The sequence below is a fragment of the Narcine bancroftii genome, unplaced genomic scaffold, assembly GCF_036971445.1.
Source record: "Narcine bancroftii isolate sNarBan1 unplaced genomic scaffold, sNarBan1.hap1 Scaffold_104, whole genome shotgun sequence".
Classification (NCBI taxonomy): Eukaryota; Metazoa; Chordata; class Chondrichthyes; order Torpediniformes; family Narcinidae; genus Narcine; species Narcine bancroftii.
The window spans coordinates 92,810-116,209 of NW_027211818.1; positions in this window are offsets into that span (position 1 = coordinate 92,810).

The following is a 23,400-nucleotide window of genomic DNA, read 5'->3' on the forward strand; positions in this document are numbered from 1 at the left end:
AGATAAGTGGGGGTGTAGGAGCAGATTTGTTCAAAAGTGGCGTGTATTTTTGAACTGTAAGACCACGACATCATCAAGACATTCTACAAGTGGGTGAAGAGCAAGAGGATAAGACGTGAAAGAATAGGACCTATCAAGTGTAACAATGGGAAAGTGAGGAAATAGCAGAGGGGTTGATGAAGACTTGACGATGGAACAGGATCTTGGTGATTGAAGTGATGACCTGCAGCAAACTGAAAAGCTTGAGCCTGGAGATAAAAGAGAGAGGATGTGGTGGAGCTTTTGGAAAGCATCAAGTGGGAGAAGTGGCTGGGACCAGATGAGATGGATCCCAGGCGACTGGAGGAGGTGAGGGAGGAGATCGCTGAACCTCTGACAACGATCTTCGAATCATCGATGGGACGGGAGAGGTTCCGGAGGATGTTGATTCTTTATTCAGGAGAGTGAGTCGAGGTAGCCCAGGAAATGATCGAGCAGTGGTTGGTCAATTGATGGAGAAGATGATGAGAGGCAGGATTTATGAACATTTGGAGAGGTCGACTATGATGAAGAAGAGTCAAGGTGACTTTGTCCAGGGCAGGTTGAGCCTTACGAGCCTGATTGAATTTCTTTGAGGCTGGGACTGAACCCATTGATGAAGGAAGAGCAGGAGATGTTGGGTATATGAATTTCTGCAAGGCGTTTGATAAGGTTCCCTATGCAAGTGTTATTGAGAAGGTATGGAGGCAAAGCAACCAAAGGGGCATTGCATTGTGGATGCAGAATGAGCTTGACCACAGATGGGAGAGAGTGGTTGTGGACGGGTCCTATTCTGCATGGAGGTAGGTGCCCAGTGGTGTTCCTCAGGGATCTGTTCTGGGAACCATTGTGATTTGGATCAATGACATGGATGAGGAAGTGGAGGGATGGGTTAGTCAGTTTGCAGATGACACAGTGATTGGGGGTGTTGTGGATAGTGTGGAGGGCTGTCAGAGGTTACAGCAGGACATCGTTTGGAAGCAAAATCCCGGCTGAGTAGTGGCAGTTGGAATTCAATCCAAAGAAATGCGAACTGGTTCATTTTGGTAGGTCAGATATGATGGCAGAATTTAGTTTTAATGGTAAGACTCTTGGCAGTGTGGAGGATCACAGGGATCTTGTGGTTTGAGTCCATAGGGGGCTCCAAAAAGCTGTTCAGGTTGATTCTGTGATTAACAAGGCATACTGTATATTGGACTTCATTAATCGTAGAATTGCATTTAGGAGACGAGAGGGTTAAGAGATGATTTACTGGAATGATACCAGGATTCAAAGGGTTAGCATTTGAGGAATCGTTTTAAGCTTTTCGGCTGTTCTTGATAGAGTACAGAGGATGAGGGGAAATTTATTGAGGCAGTTCAAATGCTGGAAGGCCGAGCCAGAGTAGATGTGGCAAGGATGTTTCCCATGACAGTGGATTGTAGGATAAGAGGGCATAATTTCAGGATTAAAGGGTGTCAATTTAAAACAGAGATGCAAAATATTTCATTAGTCCGGGGCTCACGAGTCTGTGAAGCTTGTTGCTAAAGGCAATTGTGGAAGTGAGGACATTGGGAGTAATTAAGGCAGAGATTGAGATGTATAGGATTAGTCAGGGAATCATGGTTAACAGGAAGAAAGCCAGGGAATGTGTTAAATACGAGACCAGCAGCAATAGAAATTCACAAAGAAAACAATATCTTCCAAACAATCGTTTTTTTATTTATAGTTTATCGTTTGTTCCTTAACTCTAAACATAAATGTAACTTAACCCCACAATGCACAAATGAATGTGTGTGTGTGTGTGTGTGTGTGTGTGTGAGGAGGGGGTGCCCATTATAGTTTAAGCTTAATTCTGAAGAGATGATTTTAAAGTTCAGTCTCAGAAAGCTTTTGTGTTGAACTTAGTCTTTGCTGCTGTTCAAAATCAATTATGGAGAAAGCGTGAGGCATCAGACCACAAAACTCACAAATTTCTTGTCAAGTTGTTTTCAAAGATTTGTTTCTTCATGTGACTGATTTTCAACTCTTGCATGGAAATTTTGGAACTTGTTTTTCTTCTACAATAATTTTACAAACCCAGGCAAAGGCTACACAAAGTAGCTTGTAGAAATGGATACAGTAGAACTGCCCTCTTTTGGCAAAGAGACAGTGAATTGACCCTTCTTCATTGCCACTGATATTGTGGATCTCCCATGATAAGAAGAGCATCACTACAGGACCTTCTGCTTGTTTGACTGAAGTGATTTCCAAGTGTTTCAACTTATCTGGTCTGAAGGTTTATGAGACAATGTGAAATGGGCACCCTGCCGGATGTGGAATAGGCCTCCTGCCGGAATCAGGATGTGGAATAGTCCTCCTGCCGTATGTGGAATGGACCTCCTGCCGAATGTGGAATTGTCCTCCTGCCGGATGTGGAATGGGTCTCTGGTGCCCGGATGTGAATTGTGCCCCCTGCCGGAAGTGGAACAGACTTCCTGCCGGATACTAGATGTGGAATAGTCCTCCTGCCAGATGTGGAAAGAGCCTCAATCCGGATGCCGGATGTGCAATGTGCCTCCTGCTGGGAAGGTAATTGTTAACATATCTTTTGTCCACATGCAGCTATTTCAACTTTTTGTGAAGATACCTTTCATACCTGGTCAGATTCAGAATCAGGATTTATTGTCAAGAACATGTCCTAATATTTGGTGATTTGGGGCAGCAGGATGGAGAAAACATTCATCTTATAACCATTGTTCAGAACTACTCTTAAAAATAAAGTTAACAGTGCACAAAAAAGCAAGGCTGTGTCTTTGGCTCATTGATTATACAGGATCTGGTGGCATCAGGGAAGGAACTGACATTGTGGCATTGACCTCTATTCCTCAGGCTCCAGTACCTTATCCAATGATAGTAGAGTGAGGAAGTTATGGTCTGGGTGGTGGAGGTTTTACATGACAGAGACTTTTATTTTAAGACAGCATGTCATGTATAGGTTCTGACTGGAGTGAATTCTGGTGCCTGTGATGTTACAGGGAGAGTTAAACACCCTCTCGAAATTATCATTTTCCTGAGAGATGGCACCTCCAGACCAGGCAGTGATGCAACCTACCAGAATGATCTGCATAGTACACCTGTGGAGGTTAAGGTGTGTCTTCATTGCGATAATGAATCTCCTCAGGTACATCACACAGTATAGCCAATGGTGAGGCTTTTTTGTGAAAGCATCACCATGGAGGCTCCATGACAGATCCTCAGAGTTTTAATGCTTAGGAATTTGACGTTCGTGAACAACTGCACTCCTGAGACCTCCATGAAGACTGGGTCGTGTTCTTTTGACTTCCTGCTGAATCCAAAATCTTATCCATTGTTTTGTTGACATTGAGTGAAAGGTTTGATTTGTTAGCATTCAACCAGCTGATCTATGTCCTTCCTTCTTCGCTTCATCATTGCCATTTATTGTTTGCTGACCATTCTGGTGTCATCAGCCAACATGTCGATGGCAATGGAATTATGGCTCACCACACACAGTCATGGGTTTGCAGAGAATAGAGCAGGGGGCTAAGCACACATCCTTGGACTGCGCCTGTGTTGATGATCAATGGGGAAGGGACCTTGTTTCCAATTCGTCCTGACTGTCGTCTTCCAATGAGAATGTCAAAGATCCAATTGCAGAGTGAGGTACAGAGGGATAAAGTTAGTTGCTTTTTGACCAGCACTGAGGGAACAATGGTATTGAAGGACGTCCTGAAGTTGACAACTAATCTAATATTGCTCCTTTTGGATCAACAGAGACTACCTAAATGAATTGAACTATGAATTAACCACATGCAGTCTCTTTTGCCTCCCTTGTTGCTCGACGTTTAATATTGATGAGTTGGAAAGATGCTGTTGCCCGTAAAAACACTCAATTACTCTGTGATATGGTGGCAGGCCTAACTTTGAATTAATGAGATATTCTTCCACAGCTTCACATTTAAACATTCTATGTCCATGGGCACTTTAATTCAATGTTTTTGTAACATTTAATCACTTGGACCTTGATTCATACGTTTGTGTTTTTTAATGGTAGTGAAATTTTATGTACTCACTAAAGAACTTCAGAAGGGAAGGGGAAGGAATTTTGAGTATAGTATACTCCTTAAATCATGTTCTATTAGACATATGTTTTAATTGTTTAAATGTTTATCACTTTATTTCTGTTTGTTATGATATAATGGTTAGACATGATCAATTTATTTTTATAATTTGTATTTTATCTGAATATTCCTTTTTATGTATTACCATTGATTAATGGCTTCTGTTTGTTTCCTGTTTCTGTAAAGGCCACTGAAAATATTTTAAAAGAGAGCCTCATGCCTTTGAAGCAATGGGCCTCCTGCCGGGTACCGGATATGAAAGGGGCCACCAGCCGGATGTGGATTGGGCCTCCTGCCAGATGCCGGATGTGGTATAGTCCTCCTGCCGGATGTGGAATGGGCCTCCATCCGGATGCCGGATGTGAAATGGGCCTCCTGCCGGATGTGGAACGGGACTCCTGCCGGATGCTGGATGTGGAATAGTCCTCCTGCCGGATGTGGAAAGAGCCTCAATCCGGATGCCGGATGTGCAGTGTGCCTCCTGCTGGGAAGGTAATTATTTACATATTTTTTGGTCTCATGCACCTATTTCCACTTTTTGTGAAGATACCTTTCATCTCTTGTCAGGTTCAGAATCAGGATTTATTGTCAAGAACATGTCCTAATATTTGGTGATTTGAGGCAGCAGGATGGAGAAAACATTAATCTTATAACCATCGTTCAGAACTAGACTTAAAAATATAGTTAACAGTGCACAAAAAAGCAAGGCTGTGTCTTTGGCTCATTGATTATACAGGAACTGGTGGCATCAGGGAAGAAACTGTCATTGTGGCGTTCACCTCTATTCCTCAGGCTCCAGTACCTTATCCAATGATAGTAGAGTGAGGAAGTTATGGTCTGGTGTGGTGGAGGTTTTACATGATAGAGACTTTTATTTTAAGACAGCATGTCATGTATAGGTTCTAACTGGAGTGAATTCTGGTGCCTGTGATGTTACAGGGACAGTTAAACACCCTCTCGAAATTATCATTTTCCTGAGAGATGGCACCTCCAGACCAGGCAGTGATGCAACCTACCAGAATGATCTGCATAGTACACCTGTGGAGGTTAAGGTGTGTCTTCATTGCGATAATGAATCTCCTCAGGTACATCTCACAGTATAGCCAATGGTGAGGCTTTTTTGTGAAAGCATCACCATGGAGGCTCCATGACAGATCCTCAGAGTTTTAATGCTTAGGAATTTGACGTTCGCGAACATCTGCACTCCTGACACCTCCATGAAGACTGGATCGTGTTCTTTTGACATCCTGCTGAATCCAAAATCTTAACCATTGTTTTGTTGACATTGAGTGAATGGTTTGATTTGTTAGCATTCAACCAGCTGGTCTATGTCCTTCCTTCTTCGCTTCATCATTGCCATTTATTGTTTGCTGACCATTCTGGTGTCATCAGCCAACATGTCGATAGCAATGGAATTATGGCTCACCACACACAGTCATGGGTTTGCAGAGAGTAGAGCAGGGGGCTAAGCACACATCCTTGGACTGCGCCTGTGTTGATGATCAGTGGGGAAGAGACCTTGTTTCCAATTCGTCCTGACTGTGGTCTTCCAATGAGAATGTCAAAGATCCAATTGCAGAGTGAGGTACAGAGGGATAAAGTTAGTTGCTTTTTGACCAGCACTGAGGGAACAATGGTATTGAAGGACGTCCTGAAGTTGATAACTAATCTAATATTGCTCCTTTTGAATCAACAGAGACTACCTAAATGAATTGAACTATGAATTAACCACATGCAGTCTCTTTTGCCTCCCTTGTTGCTCGACGTTTAATATTGATGAGTTGGAAAGATGCTGTTGCCCGTAAAAACACTCAATTACTCTGCGATATGGTGGCAGGCCTAACTTTGAATTAATGAGACATTCTTCCACAGATTCACATTTAAACATTCTATGTCCATGGGCACTTTAATTCAAAGTTTTTGTAACATTTAATCACTTGGACCTTGCTTTATATGTTTGTGTTTTTTAATGGTAGTGAAATTTTATGTACTCACTAAAGAACTTCAGAAGGGAAGGGGAAGGAATTTTGAGTATAGTATACTCCTTAAATCATGTTCTATTAGACATATGTTTTAATTGTTTAAATGTTTATCACTTTATTTCTGTTTGTTATGATATAATGGTTAGACATGATCAATTTATTTTTATAATTTGTATTTTATCTGAATATTCCTTTTTATGTATTACCATTGATTAATGGCTTCTGTTTGTTTCCTGTTTCTGTAAAGGCCACTGAAAATATTTTAAAAGAGAGCCTCATGCCTTTGAAGCAATGGGCCTCCTGCCGGGTACCGGATATGAAAGGGGCCACCAGCCGGATGTGGATTGGGCCTCCTGCCAGATGCCGGATGTGGTATAGTCCTCCTGCCGGATGTGGAATGGGCCTCCATCCGGATGCCGGATGTGAAATGGACCTCCTGCCGGATGTGGAACGGGACTCCTGCCGGATGCTGGATGTGGAATAGTCCTCCTGCCGGATGTGGAAAGATCCTCAATCCGGATGCCGGATGTGCAGTGTGCCTCCTGCTGGGAAGGTAATTGTTTACATATTTTTTGGTCTCATGCACCTATTTCCACTTTTTGTGAAGATACCTTTCATATCTGCTCAGGTTCAGAATCAGGATTTATTGTCAAGAACATTTTCCTAATATTTGGTGGTTTGGGGCAGCAGGATGGAGAAAACATTCATCTTATAACCATCGTTCAGAACTAGACTTAAAAATAAAGTTAACAGTGCACAAAAAAGCAAGGCTGTGTCTTTGGCTCATTGATTATACAGGATCTGGTGGCATCAGGGAAGAAACTGACATGGTGGCATTGACCTCTATTCCTCAGGCTCCAGTACCTTATCCAATGATAGTAGAGTGAGGAAGTTATGGTCTGGGTGGTGGAGGTTTTCCACGATAGAGACTTTTATTTTAAGACAGCATGTGATGTATAGGTTCTGACTGGAGTGAATTCTGGTGCCTGTGATGTTACAGGGAGAGTTAAACACCCTCTCGAAATTATCATTTTCCTGAGAGATGGCACCTTCAGACCAGGCAGTGATGCAACCTACCAGAATGATCTGCATAGTACACCTGTGGAGGTTAAGGTGTGTCTTCTTTGCGATAATGAATCTCCTCAGGTACATCTCACAGTATAGCCAATGGTGAGGCTTTTTTGTGAAAACATCACCATGGAGGCTCCATGACAGATCCTCAGAGTTTTCTTCTTTCTTTCTTTCTTCTTTGGCTTGGCTTCGCGGACGAAGATTTATGGAGGGAGTAAAAAGTCCACGTCAGCTGCAGGCTCGTTTGTGGCTGACCAGTCCGATGCGGGACAGGCAGACACGATTGCAGCGGTTGCAAGGGAAAATTGGTTGGTTGGGGTTGGGTGTTGGGTTTTTCCTCCTTTGCCTTTTGTCAGTGAGGTGGGCTCTGCGGTCTTCTTCAAAGGAGGCTGCTGCCCGCCAAACTGTGAGGCGCCAAGATGCACGGTTTGAGGCGTTATCAGCCCACTGGCGGTGGTCAATGTGGCAGGCACCAAGAGATTTCATTAGGCAGTCCTTGTACCTTTTCTTTGGTGCACCTCTGTCACGGTGGCCAGTGGAGAGCTCGCCATATAATACGATCTTGGGAAGGCGATGGTCCTCCATTCTGGAGACGTGACCCATCCAGCGCAGCTGGATCTTCAGCAGCGTGGACTCGATGCTGTCGACCTCTGCCATCTCGAGTACCTCGACGTTAGGGGTGTGAGCGCTCCAATGGATGTTGAGGATGGAGCGGAGACAACGCTGGTGGAAGCGTTCTAGGAGCCGTAGGTGGTGCCGGTAGAGGACCCATGATTCGGAGCCGAACAGGAGTGTGGGTATGACAACGGCTCTGTATACGCTTATCTTTGTGAGGTTTTTCAGTTGGTTGTTTTTCCAGACTCTTTTGTGTAGTCTTCCAAAGGCGCTATTTGCCTTGGCGAGTCTGTTGTCTATCTCATTGTCGATCCTTGCATCTGATGAAATGGTGCAGCCGAGATAGGTAAACTGGTTGACCGTTTTGAGTTTTGTGTGCCCGATGGAGATGTGGGGGGGCTGGTAGTCATGGTGGGGAGCTGGCTGATGGAGGACCTCAGTTTTCTTCAGGCTGACTTCCAGGCCAAACATTTTGGCAGTTTCCGCAAAGCAGGACGTCAAGCGCTGAAGAGCTGGCTCTGAATGGGCAACTAAAGCGGCATCATCTGCAAAGAGAAGTTCACGGACAAGTTTCTCTTGTGTCTTAGTGTGAGCTTGCAGGCGCCTCAGATTGAAGAGACTGCCATCCGTGCGGTACCGGATGTAAACAGCGTCTTCATTGTTCATTGAAGAGACGAAGACGCCTCAGAGTTTTAATGCTTAGGAATTTGACGTTCGCGAACATCTGCACTCCTGACACCTCCATGAAGACTGGGTCGTGTTCTTTTGACTTCCTGCTGAATCCAAAATCTTATCCATTGTTTTGTTGACATTGAGTGAATGGTTTGATTTGTTAGCATTCAACCAGCTGATCTATGTCCTTCCTTCTTCGCTACATCATTGCCATTTATTGTTTGCTGACCATTCTGGTGTCATCAGCCAACATGTCGATAGCAATGGAATTATGGCTCACCACACACAGTCATGGGTTTGCAGAGAGTAGAGCAGGGGGCTAAGCACACATCCTTGGACTGCGCCTGTGTTGATGATCAGTGGGGAAGAGACCTTGTTTCCAATTCGTCCTGACTGTGGTCTTCCAATGAGAATGTCAAAGATCCAATTGCAGAGTGAGGTACAGAGGGATAAAGTTAGTTGCTTTTTGACCAGCACTGAGTAAACAATGGTATTGAAGGACGTCCTGAAGTTGATAACTAATCTAATATTGCTCCTTTTGAATCAACAGAGACTACCTAAATGAATTGAACTATGAATTAACCACATGCAGTCTCTTTTGCCTCCCTTGTTGCTCGACGTGTAATATTGATGAGTTGGAAAGATGCTGTTGCCCGTAAAAACACTCAATTACTCTGCGATATGGTGGCAGGCCTAACTTTGAATTAATGAGATATTCTTCCACAGATTCACATTTAAACATTCTATGTCCATGGGCACTTTAATTCAAAGTTTTTGTAACATTTAATCACTTGGACCTTGCTTTATATGTTTGTGTTTTTTAATGGTAGTGAAATTTTATGTACTCACTAAAGAACTTCAGAAGGGAAGGGGAAGGAATTTTGAGTATAGTATACTCCTTAAATCATGTTCTATTAGACATATGTTTTAATTGTTTAAATGTTTATCACTTTATTTCTGTTTGTTATGATATAATGGTTAGACATTATCAATTTATTTTTATAATTTGTATTTTATCTGAATATTCCTTTTTATGTATTACCATTGATTAATGGCTTCTGTTTGTTTCCTGTTTCTGTAAAGGCCACTGAAAATATTTTAAAAGAGAGCCTCATGCCTTTGAAGCAATGGGCCTCCTGCCGGGTACCGGATATGAAAGGGGGCACCAGCCGGACGTGGATTGGGCCTCCTGCCAGATGCCGGATGTGGTATAGTCCTCCTGCCGGATGTGGAATGGGCCTCCATCCGGATGCCGGATGTGAAATGGACCTCCTGCCGGATGTGGAACGGGACTCCTGCCGGATGCTGGATGTGGAATAGTCCTCCTGCCGGATGTGGAAAGAGCCTCAATCCGGATGCCGGATGTGCAGTGTGCCTCCTGCTGGGAAGGTAATTGTTTACATATTTTTTGGTCTCATGCACCTATTTCCACTTTTTGTGAAGATACCTTTCATATCTGCTCAGGTTCAGAATCAGGATTTATTGTCAAGAACATGTCCTAATATTTGGTGATTTGGGGCAGCAGGATGGAGAAAACATTCATCTTATAACCATCGTTCAGAACTAGACTTAAAAATAAAGTTAACAGTGCACAAAAAAGCAAGGCTGTGTCTTTGGCTCATTGATTATACAGGATCTGGTGGCATCAGGGAAGAAACTGACATTGTGGCATTGACCTCTATTCCTCAGGCTCCAGTACCTTATCCAATGATAGTAGATTGAGGAAGTTATGGTCTGGTGTGGTGGAGGTTTTACATGATAGAGACTTTTATTTTAAGACAGCATGTCATGTATAGGTTCTAACTGGAGTGAGTTCTGGTGCCTGTGATGTTACAGGGAGAGTTAAACACCCTCTCGAAATTATCATTTTCCTGAGAGATGGCACCTCCAGACCAGGCAGTGATGCAACCTACCAGAATGATCTGCATAGTACACCTGTGGAGGTTAAGGTGTGTCTTCATTGCGATAATGAATCTCCTCAGGTACATCTCACAGTATAGCCAATGGTGAGGCTTTTTTGTGAAAGCATCACCATGGAGGCTCCATGACAGATCCTCAGAGTTTTAATGCTTAGGAATTTGACGTTCGCGAACATCTGCACTCCTGACACCTCCATGAAGACTGGGTCGTGTTCTTTTGACATCCTGCTGAATCCAAAATCTTAACCATTGTTTTGTTGACATTGAGTGAATGGTTTGATTTGTTAGCATTCAACCAGCTGGTCTATGTCCTTCCTTCTTCGCTTCATCATTGCCATTTATTGTTTGCTGACCATTCTGGTGTCATCAGCCAACATGTCGATAGCAATGGAATTATGGCTCACCACACACAGTCATGGGTTTGCAGAGAGTAGAGCAGGGGGCTAAGCACACATCCTTGGACTGCGCCTGTGTTGATGATCAGTGGGGAAGAGACCTTGTTTCCAATTCGTCCTGACTGTGGTCTTCCAATGAGAATGTCAAAGATCCAATTGCAGAGTGAGGTACAGAGGGATAAAGTTAGTTGCTTTTTGACCAGCACTGAGGGAACAATGGTATTGAAGGACGTCCTGAAGTTGATAACTAATCTAATATTGCTCCTTTTGAATCAACAGAGACTACCTAAATGAATTGAACTATGAATTAACCACATGCAGTCTCTTTTGCCTCCCTTGTTGCTCGACGTTTAATATTGATGAGTTGGAAAGATGCTGTTGCCCGTAAAAACACTCAATTACTCTGCGATATGGTGGCAGGCCTAACTTTGAATTAATGAGACATTCTTCCACAGATTCACATTTAAACATTCTATGTCCATGGGCACTTTAATTCAAAGTTTTTGTAACATTTAATCACTTGGACCTTGCTTTATATGTTTGTGTTTTTTAATGGTAGTGAAATTTTATGTACTCACTAAAGAACTTCAGAAGGGAAGGGGAAGGAATTTTGAGTATAGTATACTCCTTAAATCATGTTCTATTAGACATATGTTTTAATTGTTTAAATGTTTATCACTTTATTTCTGTTTGTTATGATATAATGGTTAGACATGATCAATTTATTTTTATAATTTGTATTTTATCTGAATATTCCTTTTTATGTATTACCATTGATTAATGGCTTCTGTTTGTTTCCTGTTTCTGTAAAGGCCACTGAAAATATTTTAAAAGAGAGCCTCATGCCTTTGAAGCAATGGGCCTCCTGCCGGGTACCGGATATGAAAGGGGCCACCAGCCGGATGTGGATTGGGCCTCCTGCCAGATGCCGGATGTGGTATAGTCCTCCTGCCGGATGTGGAATGGGCCTCCATCCGGATGCCGGATGTGAAATGGACCTCCTGCCGGATGTGGAACGGGACTCCTGCCGGATGCTGGATGTGGAATAGTCCTCCTGCCGGATGTGGAAAGAGCCTCAATCCGGATGCCGGATGTGCAGTGTGCCTCCTGCTGGGAAGGTAATTGTTTACATATTTTTTGGTCTCATGCACCTATTTCCACTTTTTGTGAAGATACCTTTCATATCTGCTCAGGTTCAGAATCAGGATTTATTGTCAAGAACATGTCCTAATATTTGGTGATTTGGGGCAGCAGGATGGAGAAAACATTCATCTTATAACCATCGTTCAGAACTAGACTTAAAAATAAAGTTAACAGTGCACAAAAAAGCAAGGCTGTGTCTTTGGCTCATTGATTATACAGGATCTGGTGGCATCATGGAAGAAACTGACATTGTGGCATTGACCTCTATTCCTCAGGCTCCAGTACCTTATCCAATGATAGTAGAGTGAGGAAGTTATGGTCTGGTGTGGTGGAGGTTTTACATGATAGAGACTTTTATTTTAAGACAGCATGTCATGTATAGGTTCTAACTGGAGTGAGTTCTGGTGCCTGTGATGTTACAGGGAGAGTTAAACACCCTCTCGAAATTATCATTTTCCTGAGAGATGGCACCTCCAGACCAGGCAGTGATGCAACCTACCAGAATGATCTGCATAGTACACCTGTGGAGGTTAAGGTGTGTCTTCATTGCGATAATGAATCTCCTCAGGTACATCTCACAGTATAGCCAATGGTGAGGCTTTTTTGTGAAAGCATCACCATGGAGGCTCCATGACAGATCCTCAGAGTTTTAATGCTTAGGAATTTGACGTTCGCGAACATCTGCACTCCTGAGACCTCCATGAAGACTGGGTCGTCTTCTTTTGACGTCCTGCTGAATCCAAAATCTTATCCATTGTTTTGTTGACATTGAGTGAATATTTTGATTTGTTAGCATTCAACCAGCTGATCTATGTCCTTCCTTCTTCGCTACATCATTGCCATTTATTGTTTGCTGACCATTCTGGTGACATCAGCCAACATGTCGATAGCAATGGAATTATTGCTCACCACACACAGTCATGGGTTTGCAGAGAGTAGAGCAGGGGGCTAAGCACACATCCTTGGACTGCGCCTGTGTTGATGATCAGTGGGGAAGAGACCTTGTTTCCAATTCGTCCTGACTGTGTTCTTCCAATGAGAATGTCAAAGATCCAATTGCAGAGTGAGGTACAGAGGGATAAAGTTAGTTGCCTTTTGACCAGCACTGAGGGAACAATGGTATTGAAGGACGTCCTGAAGTTGATAACTAATCTAATATTGCTCCTTTTGAATCAACAGAGACTACCTAAATGAATTGAACTATGAATTAACCACATGCAGTCTCTTTTGCCTCCCTTGTTGCTCGACGTTTAATATTGATGAGTTGGAAAGATGCTGTTGCCCGTAAAAACACTCAATTACTCTGCGATATGGTGGCAGGCCTAACTTTGAATAATCAGATGTTCTTCCACAAATTCATATTTAATCATTCTATGTCCATGGGCACTTTAATTCAAAGTTTTTGTAACATTTAATCACTTGGACCTTGCTTTATATGTTTGTGTTTTTTAATGGTAGTGAAATTTTATGTACTCACTAAAGAACTTCAGAAGGGAAGGGGAAGGAATTTTGAGTATAGTATACTCCTTAAATCATGTTCTATTAGACATATGTTTTAATTGTTTAAATGTTTATCACTTTATTTCTGTTTGTTATGATATAATGGTTAGACATTATCAATTTATTTTTATAATTTGTATTTTATCTGAATATTCCTTTTTATGTATTACCATTGATTAATGGCTTCTGTTTGTTTCCTGTTTCTGTAAAGGCCACTGAAAATATTTTAAAAGAGAGCCTCATGCCTTTGAAGCAATGGGCCTCCTGCCGGGTACCGGATATGAAAGGGGCCACCAGCCGGATGTGGATTGGGCCTCCTGCCAGATGCCGGATGTGGTATAGTCCTCCTGCCGGATGTGGAATGGGCCTCCATCCGGATGCCGGATGTGAAATGGGCCTCCTGCCGGATGTGGAATGGGACTCCTGCCGGATGCTGGATGAGGAATAGTCCTCCTGCCGGATGTGGAAAGAGCCTCAATCCGGATGCCGGATGTGCAGTGTGCCTCCTGCTGGGAAGGTAATTATTTACTTATTTTTTGTTCTCATGCACCTATTTCCACTTTTTGTGAAGATACCTTTCATATCTTGTCAGGTTCAGAATCAGGATTTATTGTCAAGAACATGTCCTAATATTTGGTGATTTGGGGCAGCAGGATGGAGAAAACATTAATCTTATAACCATCGTTCAGAACTAGACTTAAAAATAAAGTTAACAGTGCACAAAAAAGCAAGGCTGTGTCTTTGGCTCATTGATTATACAGGATCTGGTGGCATCAGGGAAGAAACTGACATTGTGGCATTGACCTCTATTCCTCAGGCTCCAGTACCTTATCCAATGATAGTAGAGTGAGGAAGTTATGGTCTGGTGTGGTGGAGGTTTTACATGATAGAGACTTTTATTTTAAGACAGCATGTCATGTATAGGTTCTAACTGGAGTGAATTCTGGTGCCTGTGATGTTACAGGGAGAGTTAAACACCCTCTCGAAATTATCATTTTCCTGAGAGATGGCACCTCCAGACCAGGCAGTGATGCAACCTACCAGAATGATCTGCATAGTACACCTGTGGAGGTTAAGGTGTGTCTTCATTGCGATAATGAATCTCCTCAGGTACATCTCACAGTATAGCCAATGGTGAGGCTTTTTTGTGAAAGCATCACCATGGAGGCTCCATGACAGATCCTCAGAGTTTTAATGCTTAGGAATTTGACGTTCGCGAACATCTGCACTCCTGACACCTCCATGAAGACTGGGTCGTGTTCTTTTGACTTCCTGCTGAATCCAAAATCTTATCCATTGTTTTATTGACATTGAGTGAATGGTTTGATTTGTTAGCATTCAACCAGCTGATCTATGTCCTTCCTTCTTCGCTTCATCATTGCCATTTATTGTTTGCTGACCATTCTGGTGTCATCAGCCAACATGTCGATAGCAATGGAATTATGGCTCTCCACACACAGTCATGGGTTTGCAGAGAGTAGAGCAGGGGGCTAAGCACACATCCTTGGACTGCGCCTGTGTTGATGATCAGTGGGGAAGAGACCTTGTTTCCAATTCGTCCTGACTGTGGTCTTCCAATGAGAATGTCAAAGATCCAATTGCAGAGTGAGGTACAGAGGGATAAAGTTAGTTGCTTTTTGACCAGCACTGAGGGAACAATGGTATTGAAGGACGTCCTGAAGTTGATAACTAATCTAATATTGCTCCCTTTGAATCAACAGAGACTACCTAAATGAATTGAACTATGAATTAACCACATGCAGTCTCTTTTGCCTCCCTTGTTGCTCGACGTGTAATATTGATGAGTTGGAAAGATGCTGTTGCCCGTAAAAACACACATTTACTCTGTGATATGGTGGCAGGCCTAACTTTGAATTAATGAGATATTCTTCCACAGATTCACATTTAAACATTCTATGTCCATGGGCACTTTAATTCAAAGTTTTTGTAACATTTAATCACTTGGACCTTGCTTTATATGTTTGTGTTTTTTAATGGTAGTGAAATTTTATGTACTCACTGAAGAACTTCAGAAGGGAAGGGGAAGGAATTTTGAGTATAGTATACTCCTTAAATCATGTTCTATTAGACATATGTTTTAATTGTTTAAATGTTTATCACTTTATTTCTGTTTGTTATGATATAATGGTTAGACATGATCAATTTATTTTTATAATTTGTATTTTATCTGAATATTCCTTTTTATGTATTACCATTGATTAATGGCTTCTGTTTGTTTCCTGTTTCTGTAAAGGCCACTGAAATATTTTAAAAGAGAGCCTCATGCCTTTAAAGCAATGGGCCTCCTGCCGGGTACCGGATATGAAAGGGGCCACCAGCCGGATGTGGATTGGGCCTCCTGCCAGATGCCGGATGTGGTATAGTCCTCCTGCCGGATGTGGAATGGGCCTCCATCCGGATGCCGGATGTGAAATGGGCCTCCTGCCGGATGTGGAACGGGACTCCTGCCGGATGCTGGATGTGGAATAGTCCTCCTGCCGGATGTGGAAAGAGCCTCAATCCGGATGCCGGATGTGCAGTGTGCCTCCTGCTGGGAAGGTAATTATTTACATATTTTTTGGTCTCATGCACCTATTTCCACTTTTTGTGAAGATACCTTTCATATCTGCTCAGGTTCAGAATCAGGATTTATTGTCAAGAACATGTCCTAATATTTGGTGATTTGAGGCAGCAGGATGGAGAAAACATTAATCTTATAACCATCGTTCAGAACTAGACTTAAAAATATAGTTAACAGTGCACAAAAAAGCAAGGCTGTGTCTTTGGCTCATTGATTATACAGGAACTGGTGGCATCAGGGAAGAAACTGTCATTGTGGCATTCACCTCTATTCCTCAGGCTCCAGTACCTTATCCAATGATAGTAGAGTGAGGAAGTTATTGTCTGGTGTGGTGGAGGTTTTACATGATAGAGACTTTTATTTTAAGACAGCATGTCATGTATAGGTTCTAACTGGAGTGAATTCTGGTGCCTATGATGTTACAGGGAGAGTTAAACACCCTCTCGAAATTATCATTTTCCTGAGACATGGCACCTCCAGACCAGGCAGTGATGCATCCTACCAGAATGATCTGCATAGTACACCTGTGGAGGTTAAGGTGTGTCTTCATTGCGATAATGAATCTCCTCAGGTACATCTCACAGTATAGCCAATGGTGAGGCTTTTTTGTGAAAGCATCACCATGGAGCCTCCATGACAGATCCTCAGAGTTTTAATGCTTAGGAATTTGACGTTCGCGAACATCTGCACTCCTGAAACCTCCATGAAGACTGGGTCGTGTTCTTTTGACTTCCTGCTGAATCCAAAATCTTATCCATTGTATTGTTGACATTGAGTGAATGGTTTGATTTGTTAGCATTCAACCAGCTGATCTATGTCCTTCCTTCTTCGCTTCATCATTGCCATTTATTGTTTGTTGACCATTCTGGTGTCATCAGCCAACATGTCGATAGCAATGGAATTATGGCTCACCACACACTGTCATGGGTTTGCAGAGAGTAGTGCAGGGGGCTAAGGACACATCCTTGGACTGCGCCTGTGTTGATGATCAGTGGGGAAGAGACCTTGTTTCCAATTCGTCCTGACTGTGGTCTTCCAATGAGAATGTCAAAGATCCAATTGCAGAGTGAGGTACAGAGGGATAAAGTTAGTTGCTTTTTGACCAGCACTGAGGGAACAATGGTATTGAAGGACGTCCTGAAGTTGATAACTAATCTAATATTGCTCCTTTTGAATCAACAGAGACTACCTGAATGAATTGAACTATGAATTAACCACATGCAGTCTCTTTTGCCTCCCTTGTTGCTCGACGTTTAATATTGATGAGTTGAAAAGATGCTGTTGCCCGTAAAAACACTCAATTACTCTGTGATATGGTGGCAGGCCTAACTTTGAATAATCAGATGTTCTTCCACAGATTCACATTTAAACATTCTATGTCCATGGGCACTTTAATTCAAAGTTTTTGTAACATTTAATCACTGGGACCTTGCTTTATATGTTTGTGTTTTTTAATGGTAGTGAAATTTTATGTACTCACTAAAGAACTTCAGAAGGGAAGGGGAAGGAATTTTGAGTATAGTATACTCCTTAAATCATGTTCTATTAGACATATGTTTTAATTGTTTAAATGTTTATCACTTTATTTCTGTTTGTTATGATATAATGGTTAGACATGATCAATTTATTTTTATAATTTGTATTTTATCTGAATATTCCTTTTTATGTATTACCATTGATTAATGGCTTCTGTTTGTTTCCTGTTTCTGAAAAGGCCACTGAAAATATTTTAAAAGGGAGCCTCATGCCTTTGAAGCAATGGGCCTCCTGCCGGGTACCGGATATGAAAGGGGCCACCAGCCGGATGTGGATTGGGCCTCCTGCCAGATGCCGGATGTGGTATAGTCCTCCTGCCGGATGTGGAATGGGCCTCCATCCGGATGCCGGATGTGAAATGGGCCTCCTGCCGGATGTGGAACGGGACTCCTGCCGGATGCTGGATGTGGAATAGTCCTCCTGCCGGATGTGGAAAGAGCCTCAATCCGGATGCCGGATGTGCAGTGTGCCTCCTGCTGGGAAGGTAATTATTTACATATTTTTTGGTCTCATGCACCTATTTCCACTTTTTGTGAAGATACCTTTCATATCTTGTCAGGTTCAGAATCAGAATTTATTGTCAAGAACATGTCCTAATATTTGGTGATTTGAGGCAGCAGGATGGAGAAAACATTAATCTTATAACCATCGTTCAGAACTAGACTTAAAAATATAGTTAACAGTGCACAAAAAAGCAAGGCTGTGTCTTTGGCTCATTGATTATACAGGAACTGGTGGCATCAGGGAAGAAACTGTCATTGTGGCATTCACCTCTATTCCTCAGGCTCCAGTACCTCATCCAATGATAGTAGAGTGAGGAAGTTATTGTCTGGTGTGGTGGAGGTTTTACATGATAGAGACTTTTATTTTAAGACAGCATGTCATGTATAGGTTCTAACTGGAGTGAATTCTGGTGCCTGTGATGTTACAGGGAGAGTTAAACACCCTCTCGAAATTATCATTTTCCTGAGACAAGGCACCTCCAGACCAGGCAGTGATGCATCCTACCAGAATGATCTGCATAGTACACCTGTGGAGGTTAAGGTGTGTCTTCATTGCGATAATGAATCTCCTCAGGTACATCTCACAGTATAGCCAATGGTGAGGCTTTTTTGTGAAAGCATCACCATGGAGCCTCCATGACAGATCCTCAGAGTTTTAATGCTTAGGAATTTGACGTTCGCGAACATCTGCACTCCTGAGACCTCCATGAAGACTGGGTCGTGTTCTTTTGACTTCCTGCTGAATCCAAAATCTTATCCATTGTATTGTTGACATTGAGTGAATGGTTTGATTTGTTAGCATTCAACCAGCTGATCTATGTCCTTCCTTCTTCGCTTCATCATTGCCATTTATTGTTTGTTGACCATTCTGGTGTCATCAGCCAACATGTCGATAGCAATGGAATTATGGCTCACCATACACTGTCATGGGTTTGCAGAGAGTAGTGCAGGGGGCTAAGGACACATCCTTGGACTGCGCCTGTGTTGATGATCAGTGGGGAAGAGACCTTGTTTCCAATTCGTCCTGACTGTGGTCTTCCAATGAGAATGTCAAAGATCCAATTGCAGAGTGAGGTACAGAGGGATAAAGTTAGTTGCTTTTTGACCAGCACTGAGGGAACAATGGTATTGAAGGACGTCCTGAAGTTGATAACTAATCTAATATTGCTCCTTTTGAATCAACAGAGACTACCTGAATGAATTGAACTATGAATTAACCACATGCAGTCTCTTTTGCCTCCCTTGTTGCTCGACGTTTAATTTTGATGAGTTGAAAAGATGCTGTTGCCCGTAAAAACACTCAATTACTCTGTGATATGGTGGCAGGCCTAACTTTGAATAATCAGATGTTCTTCCACAGATTCACATTTAAACATTCTATGTCCATGGGCACTTTAATTCAAAGTTTTTGTAACATTTAATCACTGGGACCTTGCTTTATATGTTTGTGTTTTTTAATGGTAGTGAAATTTTATGTACTCACTAAAGAACTTCAGAAGGGAAGGGGAAGGAATTTTGAGTATAGTATACCCCTTAAATCATGTTCTATTAGACATATGTTTTAATTGTTTAAATGTTTATCACTTTATTTCTGTTTGTTATGATATAATGGTTAGACATGATCAATTTATTTTTATAATTTGTATTTTATCTGAATATTCCTTTTTATGTATTACCATTGATTAATGGCTTCTGTTTGTTTCCTGTTTCTGTAAAGGCCACTGAAAATATTTTAAAAGAGAGCCTCATGCCTTTGAAGCAATGGGCCTCCTGCCGGGTACCGTATATGAAAGGGGCCACCAGCCGGATGTGGATTGGGCCTCCTGCCAGATGCCGGATGTGGTATAGTCCTCCTGCCGGATGTGGAATGGGCCTCCATCCGGATGCCGGATGTGAAATGGGCCTCCTGCCGGATGTGGAATGGGACTCCTGCCGGATGCTGGATGTGGAATAGTCCTCCTGCCGGATGTGGAAAGAGCCTCAATCCGGATGCCGGATGTGCAGTGTGCCTCCTGCTGGGAAGGTAATTATTTACATATTTTTTGTTCTCATGCACCTATTTCCACTTTTTGTGAAGATACCTTTCATATCTTGTCAGGTTCAGAATCAGGATTTATTGTCAAGAACATGTCCTAATATTTGGTGATTTGGGGCAGCAGGATGGAGAAAACATTCATCTTATAACCATCGTTCAGAACTAGACTTAAAAATAAAGTTAACAGTGCACAAAAAAGCAAGGCTGTGTCTTTGGCTCATTGATTATACAGGATCTGGTGGCATCAGGGAAGAAACTGACATTGTGGCATTGACCTCTATTCCTCAGGCTCCAGTACCTTATCCAATGATAGTAGAGTGAGGAAGTTATGGTCTGGTGTGGTGGAGGTTTTACATGATAGAGACTTTTATTTTAAGACAGCATGTCATGTATAGGTTCTAACTGGAGTGAATTCTGGTGCCTGTGATGTTACAGGGACAGTTAAACACCCTCTCGAAATTATCATTTTCCTGAGAGATGGCACCTCCAGACCAGGCAGTGATGCAACCTACCAGAATGATCTGCATAATACACCTGTGGAGGTTAAGGTGTGTCTTCATTGCGATAATGAATCTCCTCAGGTACATCTCACAGTATAGCCAATGGTGAGGCTTTTTTGTGAAAGCATCACCATGGAGGCTCCATGACAGATCCTCAGAGTTTTAATGCTTAGGAATTTGACGTTCGCGAACATCTGCACTCCTGACACCTCCATGAAGACTGGGTCGTGTTCTTTTGACTTCCTGCTGAATCCAAAATCTTATCCATTGTTTTGTTGACATTGAGTGAATGGTTTGATTTGTTAGCATTCAACCAGCTGATCTATGTCCTTCCTTCTTCGCTACATCATTGCCATTTATTGTTTGCTGACCATTCTGGTGTCATCAGCCAACATGTCGATAGCAATGGAATTATGGCTCACCACACACAGTCATGGGTTTGCAGAGAGTAGAGCAGGGGGCTAAGCACACATCCTTGGACTGCGCCTGTGTTGATGATCAGTGGGGAAGAGACCTTGTTTCCAATTCGTCCTGACTGTGGTCTTCCAATGAGAATGTCAAAGATCCAATTGCAGAGTGAGGTACAGAGGGATAAAGTTAGTTGCTTTTTGACCAGCACTGAGGGAACAATGGTATTGAAGGACGTCCTGAAGTTGATAACTAATCTAATATTGCTCCTTTTGAATCAACAGAGACTACCTAAATGAATTGAACTATGAATTAACCACATGCAGTCTCTTTTGCCTCCCTTGTTGCTCGACGTTTAATATTGATGAGTTGGAAAGATGCTGTTGCCCGTAAAAACACTCAATTACTCTGCGATATGGTGGCAGGCCTAACTTTGAATAATCAGATGTTCTTCCACAAATTCATATTTAAACATTCTATGTCCATGGGCACTTTAATTCAAAGTTTTTGTAACATTTAATCACTTGGACCTTGCTTTATATGTTTGTGTTTTTTAATGGTAGTGAAATTTTATGTACTCACTAAAGAACTTCAGAAGGGAAGGGGAAGGAATTTTGAGTATAGTATACTCCTTAAATCATGTTCTATTAGACATATGTTTTAATTGTTTAAATGTTTATCACTTTATTTCTGTTTGTTATGATATAATGGTTAGACATTATCAATTTATTTTTATAATTTGTATTTTATCTGAATATTCCTTTTTATGTATTACCATTGATTAATGGCTTCTGTTTGTTTCCTGTTTCTGTAAAGGCCACTGAAAATATTTTAAAAGAGAGCCTCATGCCTTTGAAGCAATGGGCCTCCTGCCGGGTACCGGATATGAAAGGGGCCACCAGCCGGATGTGGATTGGGCCTCCTGCCAGATGCCGGATGTGGTATAGTCCTCCTGCCGGATGTGGAATGGGCCTCCATCCGGATGCCGGATGTGAAATGGGCCTCCTGCCGGATGTGGAATGGGACTCCTGCCGGATGCTGGATGTGGAATAGTCCTCCTGCCGGATGTGGAAAGAGCCTCAATCCGGATGCCGGATGTGCAGTGTGCCTCCTGCTGGGAAGGTAATTATTTACTTATTTTTTGTTCTCATGCACCTATTTCCACTTTTTGTGAAGATACCTTTCATATCTTGTCAGGTTCAGAATCAGGATTTATTGTCAAGAACATGTCCTAATATTTGGTGATTTGGGGCAGCAGGATGGAGAAAACATTCATCTTATAACCATCGTTCAGAACTAGACTTAAAAATAAAGTTAACAGTGCACAAAAAAGCAAGGCTGTGTCTTTGGCTCATTGATTATACAGGATCTGGTGGCATCAGGGAAGAAACTGACATTGTGGCATTGACCTCTATTCCTCAGGCTCCAGTACCTTATCCAATGATAGTAGAGTGAGGAAGTTATGGTCTGGTGTGGTGGAGGTTTTACATGATAGAGACTTTTATTTTAAGACAGCATGTCATGTATAGGTTCTAACTGGAGTGAATTCTGGTGCCTGTGATGTTACAGGGACAGTTAAACACCCTCTCGAAATTATCATTTTCCTGAGAGATGGCACCTCCAGACCAGGCAGTGATGCAACCTACCAGAATGATCTGCATAATTCACCTGTGGAGGTTAAGGTGTGTCTTCATTGCGATAATGAATCTCCTCAGGTACATCTCACAGTATAGCCAATGGTGAGGCTTTTTTGTGAAAGCATCACCATGGAGGCTCCATGACAGATCCTCAGAGTTTTAATGCTTAGGAATTTGACGTTCGCGAACATCTGCACTCCTGACACCTCCATGAAGACTGGGTCGTGTTCTTTTGACTTCCTGCTGAATCCAAAATCTTATCCATTGTTTTATTGACATTGAGTGAATGGTTTGATTTGTTAGCATTCAACCAGCTGATCTATGTCCTTCCTTCTTCGCTTCATCATTGCCATTTATTGTTTGCTGACCATTCTGGTGTCATCAGCCAACATGTCGATAGCAATGGAATTATGGCTTACCACACACAGTCATGGGTTTGCAGAGAGTAGAGCAGGGGGCTAAGCACACATCCTTGGACTGCGCCTGTGTTGATGATCAGTGGGGAAGAGACCTTGTTTCCAATTCGTCTTGACTGTGGTCTTCCAATGAGAATGTCAAAGATCCAATTGCAGAGTGAGGTACAGAGGGATAAAGTTAGTTGCTTTTTGACCAGCACTGAGGGAACAATGGTATTGAAGGACGTCCTGAAGTTGATAACTAATCTAATATTGCTCCCTTTGAATCAACAGAGACTACCTAAATGAATTGAACTATGAATTAACCACATGCAGTCTCTTTTGCCTCCCTTGTTGCTCGACGTGTAATATTGATGAGTTGGAAAGATG